The sequence below is a fragment of the Anomaloglossus baeobatrachus genome, chromosome 12 (assembly GCF_048569485.1).
Source record: "Anomaloglossus baeobatrachus isolate aAnoBae1 chromosome 12, aAnoBae1.hap1, whole genome shotgun sequence".
NCBI classification, from domain to species: domain Eukaryota; kingdom Metazoa; phylum Chordata; class Amphibia; order Anura; family Aromobatidae; genus Anomaloglossus; species Anomaloglossus baeobatrachus.
The window spans coordinates 126,179,212-126,196,214 of record NC_134364.1 but is presented as its reverse complement, the minus strand read 5'-3'; the positions used below and the strand labels follow the sequence as shown (position 1 = coordinate 126,196,214).

General features: G+C 52.9%; 1 long non-coding RNA gene across 1 annotated transcript in view; it reads right to left on the bottom strand.

Annotated features, from left to right (window-relative positions):
* Positions 1–1,834: 1,834 nt before the first annotated feature.
* LOC142258377 (uncharacterized) overlaps positions 1,835–17,003 on the bottom strand; it is a 64,758-nt gene continuing 49,589 nt past the window's right edge. Inside the window, exon 3 of the long non-coding RNA XR_012727758.1 lies at positions 1,835–2,105. This is a non-coding gene — a long non-coding RNA (uncharacterized LOC142258377). The remainder of the gene's footprint in view (positions 2,106–17,003) is intronic.

The following is a 17,003-nucleotide window of genomic DNA, read 5'->3' as shown; positions in this document are numbered from 1 at the left end:
CCGACGCCAGTGACTTCGGCCTCGGTGCGGTGCTCAGCCAGGTGGACTCTGCGAGCCAAGAGCACCCAGTCTTGTACCTGAGCAGGAAGCTGTTACCAAGGGAAGTGGCCTATTCTACAATGGAGAAGGAGTGCCTGGCCATAGTGTGGGCCCTGCAGCGTCTGCAACCCTATCTATACGGGCGCCACTTCATCGTGGAGACGGACCACAATCCCCTCAGCTGGTTGCACACCGTCTCTGGGACGAATGGGCGATTGTTGCGATGGAGCCTTGCGCTCCAGCAATACAACTTCACCATTCGCCACAAAAGGGGCCGTGACCACGGTAACGCAGACGGGCTGTCCCGACAAGGAGAGGTCGCGGACGGGCGCACGGGGGAACACCGGAGTGTGCTGCCCCCTAGCGCCCTCAAAAGGGGGGAGGTGTGAGGTAAATCCGGAGATATGACGATAAATCATGACATTCAAGTCATGTCAGGAAGCCCTCTCCTGGTGTCACTACCCCCTTCCCTTCACACAACTGGTTTAGCAACAAATCCATGGCCATGTCCTGTGATATGGAAATTAGGTGGCTTTAGGACAATGGACACAGGATGACTCCCTGCCGTCACCCTGTAGTAGGAGCTGCTAGCTAGTTAGCAAGGCTATGGAAATAGCCAGACAGAACGACTCCAGTAAAAAATGGTTCATATCTCGCAAGCCATATTTCCGATAAATATGGCAACCATAAAAATGGTGTCTCCGCATGTGGACGATGCCGGCACCCCCTTTTTATGGGAACAGGACATTGGGAAATGCCCCAGGCGTGATATCAGCCAATGGGAACTCGTAGACAGGTCATGAGTCCCCTCGTTCTGTAGCAAAATTCATAACTGTCACAATGAGAGCATTGGCGTCCGCCTACGACGCTCCCAGGCAAAGTTATGGCCAATATCCCCTTTGCTGGATAATTCTGATCCATGCAGGGGGAGTAGCAGTGCTCCCTGTGAGGTCACTAAGGTAGGAGGGGACCTGGATCTGCCCAGGTTGATAACCCTACTTCGGCCATTTTCCAGCGTTCTTCTGCTCGGGGGCCTGGTTGGGACAGACCTGTGAGAGAGTTCCTGGAAACCTGGTCTACAGCGCCCCCCTGTGGCCAGACGCACAAGGTAACTGATTGAATTGCATACCTGTTGTAAACCATGCTTTATCTGTAACTGTACTCTGACATATGTATATTCTGTAGATTCCCTATTGTATATATTGTAGTTCTAGTGTGCTTTAGGCGATTAAATTATATAATTAATCTTGGGCTGTTCTGTTATCTCGATCTTGAATCCCACGTCCGTGTGTTCGGCTAATAGTTACCGTAAATCGGTTGGTGGCAGCGAGTTGTGCCAAGGATTATTGTGGGGAGGCCAGTGAGATTCGGGGAGATTTTATATATTCCGCCCGCGGAGGTCGGGGGAATATATACCCTTCTCTCGCCGGGGGCCCTTCAATAATCGGCATAAGTAGTATAGCGGCCTCCTTGCTTATTGTCGGGCAATTCCATAATTGGCCTGACTATAAGAGGGGCGCTAGAGAGCGCGTCGCGTGCTCTGTCTGTCGGTCGGGAGGTATAAAGTAGGGGTGACCCCCACTTGTTACCCCCCGATTGTGACGTACTGGTAGCCAGCGCGGGGGATTTCTGAGTGACCCCCCCGGTGGTTTGTGACAGTGGGATTAGAACCCAGGACGTTAATACAGCAAAGCATCAGGGATCACAAACTCCCGACAGATGCTGTCCTTGGTGGGAATTGAACCCAGGATCTACCAATATTGCAAATCCCACCATTAACCACTGAGCTCCGTGCTATCCTAGACAAAATGCTTTTATTTCTTCTATATAATGTCACAGAAAGAGCACAGTTGTTTATAGACGTGGATTTGAACCCAGGACGCCGCTGCTGTAAAACATCAATGTTAGCCACTGAGCCAACAAAAACATATTTCTCTTGCACAGAACAAGTGATGAAACCACCGCAGGGACAACGTCAATGAACATTTTCAATCCGTTCTGTTCTTGGTGGGATTTGAACCCAGGTCGCCGGCACTGTAGATCCTCACTGCTGACCACTGGACCACCTGGGAAGAAAGATAAGAGTCTCCATGTAACACAATGTGACAGCTACGCCTGCTCTTCACACAACGATCTGCTCAGGTTTCTATGATTTATTTATTAAACTAAGAATATGTAAATGTTTTTTTTAGATCATTGGTAAACTAAAAAGCAAATTCCCCTGGGTGTACATGAAGCTCCTCGATCCCGGGAATGATGAACACAGCTTGCCTGCGTCCCGCGGCTCCCGCCGGCTATGCGGAAGGAGGGAGGTGGGCGGGATGTTTACGTCGCGCTCATCTCCGCCCCTCCGCTTCTATTGGCCGGCGGCTGTGTGACGTCGCTGTGACGCCGAACGTCCCTCCCCCTTCAGGAAGTGGATGTTCGCCGCCCACAGCGAGGTCGCTCAGCAGGTAAGTGCGTGTGACGGGGGGTTAACGACTTTGTGCAACACGGGCAGCAATTTGCCCGTGACGCACAAACGACAGGGGTGGGTACGATCGCTCGTACAATCGCACGATAGATCGTAACGTGTAAAGCCCGCATTCCCCTAAGAATGGAACAAGTAAACGAATTACAAAGATGTTCCTGTGAGGTAAATCCGGAGATATGACGATAAATCATGATATTCAAGTATGTCAGGAAGCCCTCTCCTGGTGCCCCCCCCCCCCCCCCTTTCCTTCACACAACTGGTTTAACAACAAACTCCATGGCCATGTCCTGTGATATGGAAATTAGGTGGCTTTAGGACAAAGGACACAGGATGACTCCCTGCCGTCACCCTGTAACAAGAGCTGTATCTCATTAGCAAGGCTATGGAAATAGCCAGACAGAACGACTCCAGTAAAAAATGGTTCATATCTCGCAAGCCATATTTCCGATAAATATGGCAACCATAAAAATGGTGTCTCCGCATGTGGACGATGCCGGCACCCCCTTTTTATGGGAACAGGACATTGGGAAATGCCCCAGGCGTGATATCAGCCAATGGGGAACTGGCAGACAGGTCATGAGTCCCCTCGTTCTGTAGCTAAATTCATAACTGTCACAATGAGAGCATTGGCGTCCGCCTACGACGCTCCCAGGCAAAGTTATAGCCAAAATCCCCTTTGCTGGATAATTCTGATCCATGCAGGGGGAGTGGCAGTGCTCCCTGTGAGGTCACGAAGGTAGGAGGGGACCTGGATTTGGCCAGGTTGATAACCCTACTTCGGCCATTTTCCAGGGTTCTTCTCGCTGGGGGCACGTGTAGGAAACATCTGTGGGAGTTCCTGGAAACCTGGTCTACAGCGCCCCCCTGTGGCCAGACGCACAAGGTAACTGATGTAATTGTATACCTGTTTGTAACCCATGCTTTATCTGTAACTGTACTCTGACATAACTGTATATTCTGTAGATTCCCTATTGTATATATTGTAGTTTCTAGTGTGCTTTAGGCGATTAAATTATATAATTAATCTTGGGCTGTTCTGTTATCTCGATCTTGAATCCCACGTCTGTGTGTTCGGCTAATAGTTACCGTGAAGCGGTTGGTGGCAGCGAGTTGTGCCAAGGATTATTGTGGGGAGGCCAGTGAGATTCGGGAAGATATTTTATATTCCGCCCGCGGAGGTCGGGGGAATATATACCTTACTCTCACCGGGGACCCTTCAATAATCGGCATAAGTAGTATAGCGGCCTCCTTGCTTATTGTCGGGCAATTCCATAATTGGCCTGACTATAAGAGGGGCGCTAGAGAGCGCGTCACGTGCTCTGTCTGTCGGTCGGGAGGTATAAAGTAGGGGTGACTCCTGCTTGTTACCCCCCGATTGTGACGTACTGGTAGCCAGCGCGGGGGATTTCTGAGTGACCCCCCCCGGTGGTTTGTGACATATTGGTGGCAAGCGGTGGGATCGAGATAATAGTGTGTGTGAGTGTGAGACCCATACTCCCAGACACTAAAGACTGCCTGCAGCAGCTGTGGCTGCTGGGGTCTTCAGACTAGCTCAACACTAGAGTGTCAGAGTGCAGATACTGTAAGGTGTGTGGAGGCATCAGGTGTCAGTTCTGTGTCAGTGACCAAAAGTCTGCAAGAATGGCTGATGGCACCAGGAGCAGAGCTATGCAACTGGCCAATGCTAAAGCAGGAGCCGAAGAGAGGGAGGACGGTGCTGTGGACAGCAATGAGGAGGTTGCCCACGAGTCCTCCAGGAGCTCGACGCCAGAAAACAGCTCTGCAGAGGACATTGCACAACCGGGCACTGCTGGACAAGATGAGGAGCAGCTCGCCCAAGGGTCCTCAACGAGCCAGACGCCAGCCCTCCGCTCTGCAATGGACAGTGAAGCACCAGGCTCCGCAGCGGGCCGCAGATCACCACGTGCCATTCCACCGAGCCTGGGAGGCTCGGATAGCCTTCTTCAAATGGCTATGGCCCTACGCCAGGCTGGAGACCGGGAGGGCTACAAGGAACTCATGGCCGAGCGTGAGCGGCAAGCAGCGCGTGAAGAGCGCCAGGCAGAGCGTAACTACCAGCTGCAGCTAGCTCAGCTCCGGCCCTCATCAGCCACCCGTGACCTTCCAGACACCAAACTTCCAAAGGTCCGTGTTGAGGACTTCCCAGTGCTGGAGAAGGATGGAGACTTGGACTCTTTCTTGACTGCTTTTGAACGGACTTGCTTGCAGCATCATCTGAACAAGGACCAGTGGGCCAAATACCTGACCCCCCGTTTAAGGGGTAAGGCCCTGGATATCCTTGGGGACTTGCCTGCTGAGGCGGATCAGGGCTACGACACCATCAAGCGGGCCCTGATCCAACAGTACAACCTCACCCCGGAGTCCTACCGCAAGAAGTTCCGGACGCTACAGAAGGGACCAAAGGACTCCTGGGCTGACCACCGGCGGGCACTTGCCCGAGCTGCCGACCACTGGACCCAAGGCCTGCAGCTTTCCACCGGACCGGAGATCCTGGACTTGTTCATCACGGAGCAACTCTTGTGGAACTGCCCTGAGGATCTCCGCCAGTTCATCCGAGACCAGAAGCCAAAGGGGTCCACGGCTACAGCTGCCCTGGCCGATGACTACACCAACAATCGGGCTCCTGAAGCCAGGAGAGCAGCCACCAGCAGCACCTGGAGAGGGGGTAAGATGAACTCTGCGACTGCCCCACCTGCCCCTAGACTGCAGGGGGTGTCCCCCTCAACTCCCCTCTCCAGGCCCGTGGCAGAGCCAAGACGGTGCCACCAGTGCAACCTACCTGGACACTTCAAGGCCATGTGCCCTCAGCGTCCCAAGGCCCCGGCTCCGTCCCCGTCCCAAGGGCCGCCCAAGGTGTATTGTGTGGGTGGGGGTGGTGGTAGGTCCCTGGACAGCTTCCAACCTGTCACCGTCGGCCAGTCGGTGACCATAGGACTGCGAGACAGCGCCTCGGAGGTGACTCTGGTGCGGCCTGAGATGGTGTCCCCCCAAGACTTGATCCCTGGAAAAACCCTCGCTGTCTCCGGGATTGGAGGCATTGACCCGGCGCTGCCTGTTGCTGACATTTATGTGGACTGGGGCGCAGGGCGAGGGGTGAGGGAGGTGGGGGTAACTGATCGGATCCCTGCAAACGTGCTACTTGGGACAGATTTGGGGCAAATAACCTCCCAGTTTGGCCCCGCCCCAAAGGCTGAACCTTCAGCCAGTGCTGACATGACTCCTGACAATGTTAATGTGTTATCTATGAATGATGTAAGGGAGGAGGGAGTGAACTCTGATATTTCTGCTTGCACAGACACCATAGACACACACGCAGCTGCAGCTGTGACAGGAGGGGAGGGGGTCAGAGAAAGGTGTGACAATGCCTCTACAAGTAACCAGCCTGTGAGCTGGGATCTGTTGCCCTCTGCAGGGATAAGCAGAGAGCAGGGTGCTGCAGGGGGAGGACCAGTGTGTGGGGTGGGGGCTACCACAGCAAATGTGGGGTCCCCAGAGATTTCACAGCGGGGTTCTGTTGCTGCAGGAGGGGAACAGGCAGGTGAGATTGGGGCCGGTCCAGGAGCGGAAGTGCTCCCAGGTAAGATCTCGGTGCATGGTTCCCCCACAACCGGGGTGTCAGGAAGCCAGGTAGGTCTGCCTGAACCGGCGACTTGGTCAGGAACGGAGGAGGAGCAGGCACGACCCACGGTCGCAGCGGCTGTGGCCGCTGTCACCCGCAGTGGGAGTGCTGGGAGCCAAGGGGCCTCCCGGAGGTCCGATAGCTCTTCCCCTTCTGACCAAGTGGCAGCCGAGTCAGGTGGAGGCCAGGACACAGGTCCCGGGGTACTGACTGAAGATGTGACAGTCTCGTCGATTCTGGCCACATCTAGTCAGGAGTTTCAGGCAGCGTTAGAAGCTGACGACAGCCTGAAAGCTCTAAAGGAGCAGGCGGCACAGCCTCCCTCGGACTCGGACCCGGAGCGAGTGGTCTGGGACCAAGGACGGCTGTACCGGGCCACGGTCCAGCAGGGTTCACCGGAGGCGTGGCCCAGGGACCGACAGTTGGTGGTACCCTATCCGTTCCGGACGGAGTTGTTGCGGATCGCACATGAGATTCCGATGGCCGGACACCTAGGGATCGCTAAGACCAAGGCCAGGTTAAACCAGCATTTCTACTGGCCAAAAATGGGGGCCGATGTGGCTGCCTACTGCCGTTCGTGTGAAACCTGTCAGAGAGTGGGGAAGGCGGGGCCACGCCCCAAAGCCCCACTGGTATCTCTGCCAATCATCGATGAGCCTTTCAGGAGGGTGGCTGTGGATCTGGTCGGCCCGCTGGCCATCCCCAGCAGCTCCGGGAAACGCTTCATACTGACGGTAGTGGACTATGCCACCCGGTACCCAGAAGCAGTGGCCTTGTCGTCCATTCGGGCTGACAAGGTGGCCACCGCATTGCTGGAGATTTTCTCCCGAGTGGGTTTTCCCCAGGAAATGCTCACTGACCGGGGGACCCAATTCATGTCCCAGCTGATGGAGGCCCTCTGTAAGCAAGTCCAGGTGCGACATCTGGTGGCCAGCCCGTACCATCCACAGACTAATGGCCTGTGCGAGCGGTTCAATGGCACCTTAAAGCAGATGCTTAAGATGTTGGTCGACTCCCATGGGCGTGACTGGGAGCGGTATCTCCCACACCTGTTATTTGCTTACCGGGAGGTTCCACAGGCCTCAACAGGATTCTCACCGTTTGAGCTCCTGTACGGGCGACGTGTGCGGGGCCCCCTGGCTCTGGTGAAAGAGGCTTGGGAAGGGGATTTGGCCACCCCTGGAGTGTCGGTTATCGAGTATGTCATGCGCTTCCGGGACAAAATGCAGGCCTTGACGCAACTGGTACACGACAATATGGCTCAAGCCCAGGCCGATCAGAAGCGTTGGTACGACCAGAACGCTTGTGAGAGGACCTACCAAGTGGGTCAAAAGGTGTGGGTACTGGTCCCCGTACCACAGGACAAGCTTCAGGCAGCCTGGGAAGGCCCATACCTCGTGTACCAGCAGCTCAACCCTGTAACGTACCTGGTCACCCTGGACCCTGCCCGTGGAAGGCGGAAGCCCTTCCATGTGAACATGATGAAGGCACATCATGAGCGGGAGGCATGTGCGCTCCCCGTGTGCAACCTGCCCGAGGAGGGAGAAGCGGAAACCCTCTTGGATATGCTAGCCCAGGTTAGGGCAGGCGGATCCATTGAGGATGTGGAGGTTGGCCACCAGCTCTTGGAGGACCAACGGTCCCAGCTGTGGGCCACCCTACACCCCTTCCGGGGGTTGTTTACCAACCAGCCCGGAAGGACTGACTTGGCTGTCCATCACGTGGACACTGGGGATCATCCCCCGATCCGGCGTTCAGCATATCGGGTCTCCCTGGAGGTGCAGCAACACATGCGCCAGGAGATTGACGAGATGCTGAAGCTGGGGGTGATCCAGGCATCCAACAGCGCTTGGGCCTCGCCTGTAGTCCTCGTCCCTAAGAAGGACCGAACCACTCGGTTCTGCGTGGACTACAGGGGGCTCAATGCGGTCACGGTCGCCGATGCGTACCCAATGCCACGCATCGATGACCTGCTCGATCAGTTGGCCGGGGCTCAGTACCTGACCATCATGGATCTGAGCCGGGGATATTGGCAGATCCCCCTGACTCGCAAGGCCAGGGAACGCTCTGCCTTTATTACCCCATTTGGACTGTACGAGTCCACGGTGATGCCATTCGGGATGAGGAATGCCCCTGCCACTTTCCAGCGGATGGTCAACACCCTGCTCAAGGGACTTGAAGGGTACGCGGCCGCGTACCTGGATGACATTGCCGTCTTCAGTCCCACCTGGGAGGACCACCTAGAGCATCTAGCACAGGTGCTCAGGCGGATCCACCGGGCAGGTTTGACCATCAAGCCGGGAAAGTGTCAGCTGGCCATGAGCAAGGTCCAGTACCTCGGTCACCGGGTAGGTGGGAGAACACTGAAGCCCGAGCCTGAGAAAGTGGAAGCCATCGCATCCTGGCCCACCCCCAGGACCAAGAAGCAGGTGATGTCCTTCTTGGGGACCGCTGGGTACTATAGGAGGTTTGTTCCATGCTATAGTAGCCTGGCAAAGCCCTTGACGGACCTCACCAAGAAGAAGCTGCCCTCTGCAGTCGATTGGACAATGGACTGCGAGACAGCCTTCCGGGCCCTAAAGGACGCCCTGTCCAGCCCGCCCGTGCTACAGGCAGCCGACTTCACGCGGCCGTTTGTAGTACAGACAGACGCCAGTGACTTCGGCCTCGGTGCGGTGCTCAGCCAGGTGGACTCTGCGAGCCAAGAGCACCCAGTCTTGTACCTGAGCAGGAAGCTGTTACCAAGGGAAGTTGCCTATTCCACGATGGAGAAGGAGTGCCTGGCCATAGTGTGGGCCCTGCAGCGTCTGCAACCCTATCTATACGGGCGCCACTTCATCGTGGAGACGGACCACAATCCCCTCAGCTGGTTGCACACCGTCTCTGGGACGAATGGGCGATTGTTGCGATGGAGCCTTGCGCTCCAGCAATACAACTTCACCATTCGCCACAAAAGGGGCCGTGACCACGGTAACGCAGACGGGCTGTCCCGACAAGGAGAGGTCGCGGACGGGCGCACGGGGGAACACGAGTGTGCTGCCCCCTAGCGCCCTCAAAAGGGGGGAGGTGTGAGGTAAATCCGGAGATATGACGATAAATCATGATATTCAAGTATGTCAGGAAGCCCTCTCCTGGTGCCCCCCCCCCCCCCCCTTTCCTTCACACAACTGGTTTAACAACAAACTCCATGGCCATGTCCTGTGATATGGAAATTAGGTGGCTTTAGGACAAAGGACACAGGATGACTCCCTGCCGTCACCCTGTAACAAGAGCTGTATCTCATTAGCAAGGCTATGGAAATAGCCAGACAGAACGACTCCAGTAAAAAATGGTTCATATCTCGCAAGCCATATTTCCGATAAATATGGCAACCATAAAAATGGTGTCTCCGCATGTGGACGATGCCGGCACCCCCTTTTTATGGGAACAGGACATTGGGAAATGCCCCAGGCGTGATATCAGCCAATGGGGAACTGGCAGACAGGTCATGAGTCCCCTCGTTCTGTAGCTAAATTCATAACTGTCACAATGAGAGCATTGGCGTCCGCCTACGACGCTCCCAGGCAAAGTTATAGCCAAAATCCCCTTTGCTGGATAATTCTGATCCATGCAGGGGGAGTGGCAGTGCTCCCTGTGAGGTCACGAAGGTAGGAGGGGACCTGGATTTGGCCAGGTTGATAACCCTACTTCGGCCATTTTCCAGGGTTCTTCTCGCTGGGGGCACGTGTAGGAAACATCTGTGGGAGTTCCTGGAAACCTGGTCTACAGCGCCCCCCTGTGGCCAGACGCACAAGGTAACTGATGTAATTGTATACCTGTTTGTAACCCATGCTTTATCTGTAACTGTACTCTGACATAACTGTATATTCTGTAGATTCCCTATTGTATATATTGTAGTTTCTAGTGTGCTTTAGGCGATTAAATTATATAATTAATCTTGGGCTGTTCTGTTATCTCGATCTTGAATCCCACGTCTGTGTGTTCGGCTAATAGTTACCGTGAAGCGGTTGGTGGCAGCGAGTTGTGCCAAGGATTATTGTGGGGAGGCCAGTGAGATTCGGGAAGATATTTTATATTCCGCCCGCGGAGGTCGGGGGAATATATACCTTACTCTCACCGGGGACCCTTCAATAATCGGCATAAGTAGTATAGCGGCCTCCTTGCTTATTGTCGGGCAATTCCATAATTGGCCTGACTATAAGAGGGGCGCTAGAGAGCGCGTCACGTGCTCTGTCTGTCGGTCGGGAGGTATAAAGTAGGGGTGACTCCTGCTTGTTACCCCCCGATTGTGACGTACTGGTAGCCAGCGCGGGGGATTTCTGAGTGACCCCCCCCGGTGGTTTGTGACAGTTCCCCATTCTCCAGAAACACAGATTTGATGTTTCTCCTATATAACACAGGGCTCTTTCCTTTTATTTCACTATATAGAAAGATAAAACAATTAACAGCTATAGGAAACAGCGCCAGGTCTCCAGAGATTTGGACCCAGGAGTTGCACCCTGCAGGCCAGGTCAGCTAACCACTAGCCCACCATGGTATGTGAGCATATACTGAAGCTGGTTATTTCTTATATCTATTTCATTATATATAAAGAGCAATCAAATTACAGCTAAAGAAACATCTCCAGGGCTTTAGAGATTTGGACCCAGGAGTCCCACAAGTCCGCTAACCACTAGGCCACCTGAACACATGGTAGGTTATTTCTTATATCTATTTCACTATATGAAAAAAACAATCAAATTATAGCTAAAGAAACATCTCCAGGTCCTTGGTAGGCTTTTTTTTTACACCAGTTTCCTCCTTTGTATGTGTACCGCCCCGCGGCCTCGGGCTGTGGCCACCGAGCCGCTCGGATCCAAGCTCGTGTACTGCGGGTGGTGGCTCGAGCCTCTCATGGACCTGGGGGTCACGTCGCTCTGCAAGGGGGTTGGCGCTACTCGTGAGGGGATGCGGGTGTTCGGTTTGGGAATGATAGTTTGTGATGCCACCCACGGGTTTGTGGTGATTGTGGACACCACAGCTGCGGTGGAGGTACGGGAACTCCCGGGAGCGGTGTACTGGCGCAGCTAGGTGTTGACCCCTCCGTGGGTAGGGGGTGTTGGTCCCGGGGACCGGTTGGTGAGGGCCGGAGTGCAGGGTGGAGGGTTGCGGTGCGGCGCGGTGCCGGATGGTACTGGTGTACTCACTCTGACACAAGACACTAAAGTCGCTGGTAAACCAAACGGAGTGATGAACGGGGCCCTCAGCCGGCTGCAGCCTTTCCAGTTAGGTTGGTAATGTCCGCCTTTCTCCTGCGTGTGAATCTTGACTACTGTGCCTAGGCACCGGTAGTCCACTCCTCGGCGTATAGGTGTCGGAGGAGCACGTTTGCCTGCAGACGCTGGCCCCTTGGATCTCTTGCCTTTGGCGGTGGCACTTATCCGGACGGGTTGGGCTGTTGGCTTCGATCGGGACTTAGGTGGGAATGAACCCCTGAGATCCAGATCGCAATCAGTTGATTTTACTATGGTGGTGGCTTCTAGCCTAGTTCGGGGTCTGAGTACCCTGCCTGGTGCTCCGGTATCCAGTTGGCTCCCCGGTTCGGTTCCGGCGGGCCACTACCCTGCCCCGGTCCTTTTCGGTTCCACCAGTCGTATTCCCGGTCTCCTGCAGGCGGCCACTACCGTCTGCCTCCTTGCCAATGGTGACTGGGCTCCAACCCAGCCACCGGAGTAGTCTGTGGCAAGCCTGAGCACAGGTCTTCTCCTGGACACAACCTCCCTCCTTCACTGTCAGAACTCCTCTCTCTACTCACTTGAACTTGACTTCTTATGTTCCCGCCTCCAGGCCTGTGAACTCCTCGGTGGGTGGAGCCAACCGCCTGGCTCCACCCCCCCTGGTGTGGACATCAAACCTGGAGGGTGGTGACAAGGTTTTCTATGTTTGACTGGTGTTACCTAACTGGAAGAGGTGTGATGTTGTGTGTGACTACCTGGGACGACCTGGATAGTCCAGGGCGTCACACACATAAACAGTGCAAACCACTGAGCCACCGTGTCTTGCTGAGAAGGAGATGGTCTCTAGTACTATGAACTCCGCAGGCATAAGTGACTTATTTAGCAGCAATCCACGTGACATACAGGGAGGGAGGAAGGGGCCCATTGGCTCTCTGTGATTGTGCCACAAGGGTGGCTATTTACGACAGCAGCATCTAAACGGTTAGGTAGTAACTTAAGATGTAAATGTGGAAGGTAGGTGTCATGATGAATATTTGTTCTGCGTGAACTCATTATAGTATAGTGTGCGCAGCCATAATAACCTGCAGGTGTGGCAGAGAGGAGTGCAGTGTAGACTGACAGAAGTGTAGCGCCCCTGAACCCATCAGGGTGCTACAAGATTCTGCATCCCCACCAGGATGCAGGGCCTACCCCCTTAGGTACCCAGAACCCCAGTGCCGGTACCAACAAAAACCCAGGTAATCCCAGTTTTTCCCAACAATCCCCTATACAATGGTACCTAGCTAGGGTGGGACCATGGATGGCCGCCTAGAGGTGGAGCCACTCCAGTCCACTAGTTGGCCAGGTGGGAGGGGCAGACAGTGGAGTGTAGTCAGGAACACAAGAAGACAGTGGTCAGACAAAGTCTAGAGTTGACAGTGAAGGTGAAGGAAGTGACTCCCTGACGTGGGTTAAAGCTGACCTGGTACCCAGGATAGGTAGTTGCTGGTGGAGTACTGGAAATACGCACCAACAGGGTACAGGACCCTAGGACAGGAAAGAGCTTCAAGCCAACCTGTTAACACCTGCACAGCAAAGAGGACCATCAAGGACCTCGCTGTCCCTAAAGAATCCGAAGACTCAGTAGCAAAGGGAGAGCCGGGGACATGACCAGAGACTCGATGCCCCACAGGGTTCACGCTATTGTCAGGCGAATAGAAGTGGACAAACCACAGACCGGGGACCCCCAGTGTTCTATACCACGGGGACCACTTACCAGAGACAGGTGCAAGGAAAGAAGGTACCAGAGAACCAGACTGGCACTGGGACGAAGGGGACCTTGAGGCGAAACCAGCCGGCCTCGGGCAACCAGTTAACACCCGAAAAGTGAGTAAACCAGTTGCACTGAATACCTGTCTGGACTCCTTCTTCTGACGTCCACTGCACCATGCACCCTCTGGGGGAAAACCCTACTTGTGGAGGACCCAAGTCATCAGAGCTGCACATTCCATCAGCCCCAGCAAATCCTGCAGCGGCGGCTCCCTACACTTAACCGCAACACCGCAAGTGGCGTCACGTATAACTATATTCACAAATCCCCTGTAAATATCCCCGTTACAAAAAAAGCCCAGGGCAAGGAAGCGGGAATGGCCACCACCGGGACATTACCAAGAGAGACACTGCCCAGAAATGAGGACCCCATAACCCTGGGTGCTACAGAAGTGTGATAGATACCTGGACAGTAAGCGGACATAGTTCCTCCGTCCCGTCCTCGCTCCGTTGTGTCCCTGTGATACTGGTCTATCACAGTCCGCTTTGTCCTGAGCACAGACTTCCCTGCTCTACATTTCACTCTACCCAAATGAAAGGTGCGGATTCCAGATATGAAGTAACAGAATACGCAATACGTCAACTTTATCCACAAGCGAGGAATGTTTGAGTAAAGATTATCAAGTCCAATATCAGCGGCCAGAAGTAATGGCACGTAATCTCAAAATCGGGAGTACATTTTAATTTTTAGGGAGAAACTGTGTCTTTGGCCGCTCTGGAATAGTGATATTATAGATATGGTTAGATGCTGTAAAACAACTACAAAGCATATGTTCTTGTGCGGTCACTGAACTGCTGGAGCGTTAGTTTATTAAGCAGCCTTCCTATTAGTTATACCAATTGCGTATTTGGGACACAGAGGGGATACTCGTCACCGGGCCAGTGAAGGGTCAGGGGATGTCACAAGTGGCCCTGCCCAGTTTCGTGACCCCGAGGTGTCCCCAAAAAGGGATGGATGATGGGATGATGGTGGGGATGTTGGGAGTTGTCTCGGGACGCCACGTGCGGTACACGACCAGGGATTAGCCGCCGCTGCGGTTGCTGTCCTCTGGGGCGGGTGGTGTCGCAGCTGGGATAGTTCAGCTTCCTGCAGGTGAAGCTAGGCCCCAGGGAGGATGATGGAGCTAGTAGTGGCCGTTGGCGCCGAAGTGCGGAGTGACGGCGCTGGCAATGAAGGCTGACACGGCAATTGCGGTTCCAGGTTTTTACTCACAGTCCTTTGGTTGCCCGGATGTATCGGTCTCTGCCGTGATTGGCTCCAGCCAATCCCGGATAAGTTAGAGGTAGCCATCAGTGCTTGAAAGTGTCCTTTCCTAAGGGATGTCCCTTCAGAAGTGAGGAACCCGGGCTGAGGTTCCCGCTCCAAGCCTCAGGTACCGTGAAGAAAGAAGAAAGTGGTGTCGTGTCACCAGAACTGTAGCCCCGACCTGACTGAAGATTCTGTCCAGGTTGCTCCTACTTCTGCCCCAAGTGGTGCCCGCCCCCCAGGTGGTTGTCCTAGTGACGGGAAAAGTCCCATGCTTCATAATGGCCACCCCCCTATCTACCCTAGTCCAGTCCCCAGTGAGAAGGCACCTAAGCTGTATGTAAGGTGAAATGTGGAAACACCGATGATTAACCCCCTCCTTACCCGAGATGAATACTGCACCTTAAGTGAGGTGCAGTACCCAGTGGCGACTGAAGTCTCAGGGGCGCCACCTATTCAGCATATTTATTTTTGCGCATTTAGTTACATTATTGTTCTAACAGTTCCTTAGTAAACAGTGTTTTGTGTAAAAAAAAAATGACGTGACTAGAGGAGACGTGATGTTTGGATTCATAAAGGTTCATAAATCTCATGTTATGTTGTAATCTCCAAAACTGATATAGAGCAGTGTTTCCAAAGATGATTAATATAATGGTATATGAAGAGTTAATCCTAGAAGTGGGGCTTATATCCTGCAGCCCTGAATGTCTGGATGAGATCGGAGCACAGGTATAGCGCTCATGTGTCTGCCATAGGGCAGCACTTTATATGTGTAGGAATTTAATAAAACTTTATCTATAAAGTGTTGTAGTTTTAAATTCCTTTTTTTTTTTAGATGTTTGTAGCTGCCGAGCCAAATTCTAAAACGTGATACAGCTACAGATGTTCCTAATGGCAGCTATATGTAATAACACCAGAGGGTGACTCAAAATCCCAGAAAGTTGTACTATCCTGATGACCACCAGATGCAGGCTCCTAGAAGGGGATATTATTCTGAAGACCACCAGAGGGAGATGTGACTACTAGTAATGATATTCTGAAGACCACCAGAGGCGATGTGACTACTAGCAATGATATTATTCTGAAGACCACCAGAGGCGATGTGACTACTAGCAATGATATTATTCTGAAGACCACCAGAGGCGATGTGACTACTAGTAATGATATTATTCTGAAGGCCACCAGAGGCGATGTGACTACTAGCAAGGATATTCTGAAGACCACCAGAGGCGATGTGACTACCAGCAATGATATTATTCTGAAGGCCACCAGAGGCGATGTGACTACTAGCAATGATATTATTCTGAAGACCACCAGAGGCGATGTGACTACTAGTAATGATATTATTCTGAAGGCCACCAGAGGCGATGTGACTACTAGCAAGGATATTCTGAAGACCACCAGAGGCGATGTGACTACTAGTAATGATATTATTCTGAAGGCCACCAGAGGCGATGTGACTACTAGCAAGGATATTCTGAAGACCACCAGAGGTGATGTGACTACCAGCAATGATATTATTTTGAAGACCACCAGAGGGAGATGTGACTACCAGCAATGATATTATTCTGAAGACCACCAGAGGGAGATGTGACTACTAGTAATGATATTCTGAAGACCACCAGAGGCGATGTGACTACTAGCAATGATATTATTCTGAAGACCACCAGAGGCGATGTGACTACTAGCAATGATATTATTCTGAAGACCACCAGAGGCGATGTGACTACTAGTAATGATATTATTCTGAAGGCCACCAGAGGCGATGTGACTACTAGCAAGGATATTCTGAAGACCACCAGAGGCGATGTGACTACCAGCAATGATATTATTCTGAAGGCCACCAGAGGTGATGTGACTACTAGCAATGATATTATTCTGAAGACCACCAGAGGCGATGTGACTACTAGTAATGATATTATTCTGAAGGCCACCAGAGGCGATGTGACTACTAGCAAGGATATTCTGAAGACCACCAGAGGCGATGTGACTACTAGTAATGATATTATTCTGAAGGCCACCAGAAGGCGATGTGACTACTAGTAATGATATTATTCTGAAGGCCACCAGAAGGCGATGTGACTACTAGTAATGATATTATTCTGAAGGCCACCAGAAGGCGATGTGACTACTAGCAAGGATATTCTGAAGACCACCAGAGGCGATGTGACTACCAGCAATGATATTATTCTGAAGACCACCAGAAGGCGATGTGACTACTAGCAAGGATATTCTGAAGACCACCAGAGGCGATGTGGCTACCAGCAATGATATTATTCTGAAGACCACCAGAGGGCGATGGTGACTACCAGCAATGATATTATTCTGAAGACCGCCAGAGGTGGTGTTGACTACCAGAAATGATATTATTCTGAAGACCGCCAGAGGTGGTGTTGACTACCAGCAATGATATCATTCTGAAGACCACCAGAGGACAATGTGACTACTAGCAATGATATTCTGAAGACCACAAGAGGTGATGTTGACTACCAGCAATGATATTATTCTGAAGACCGCCAGAGGGCGATGTGACTACCAGCAATGATATTATTCTGAAGACCACCAGAGGCGATGTGACTA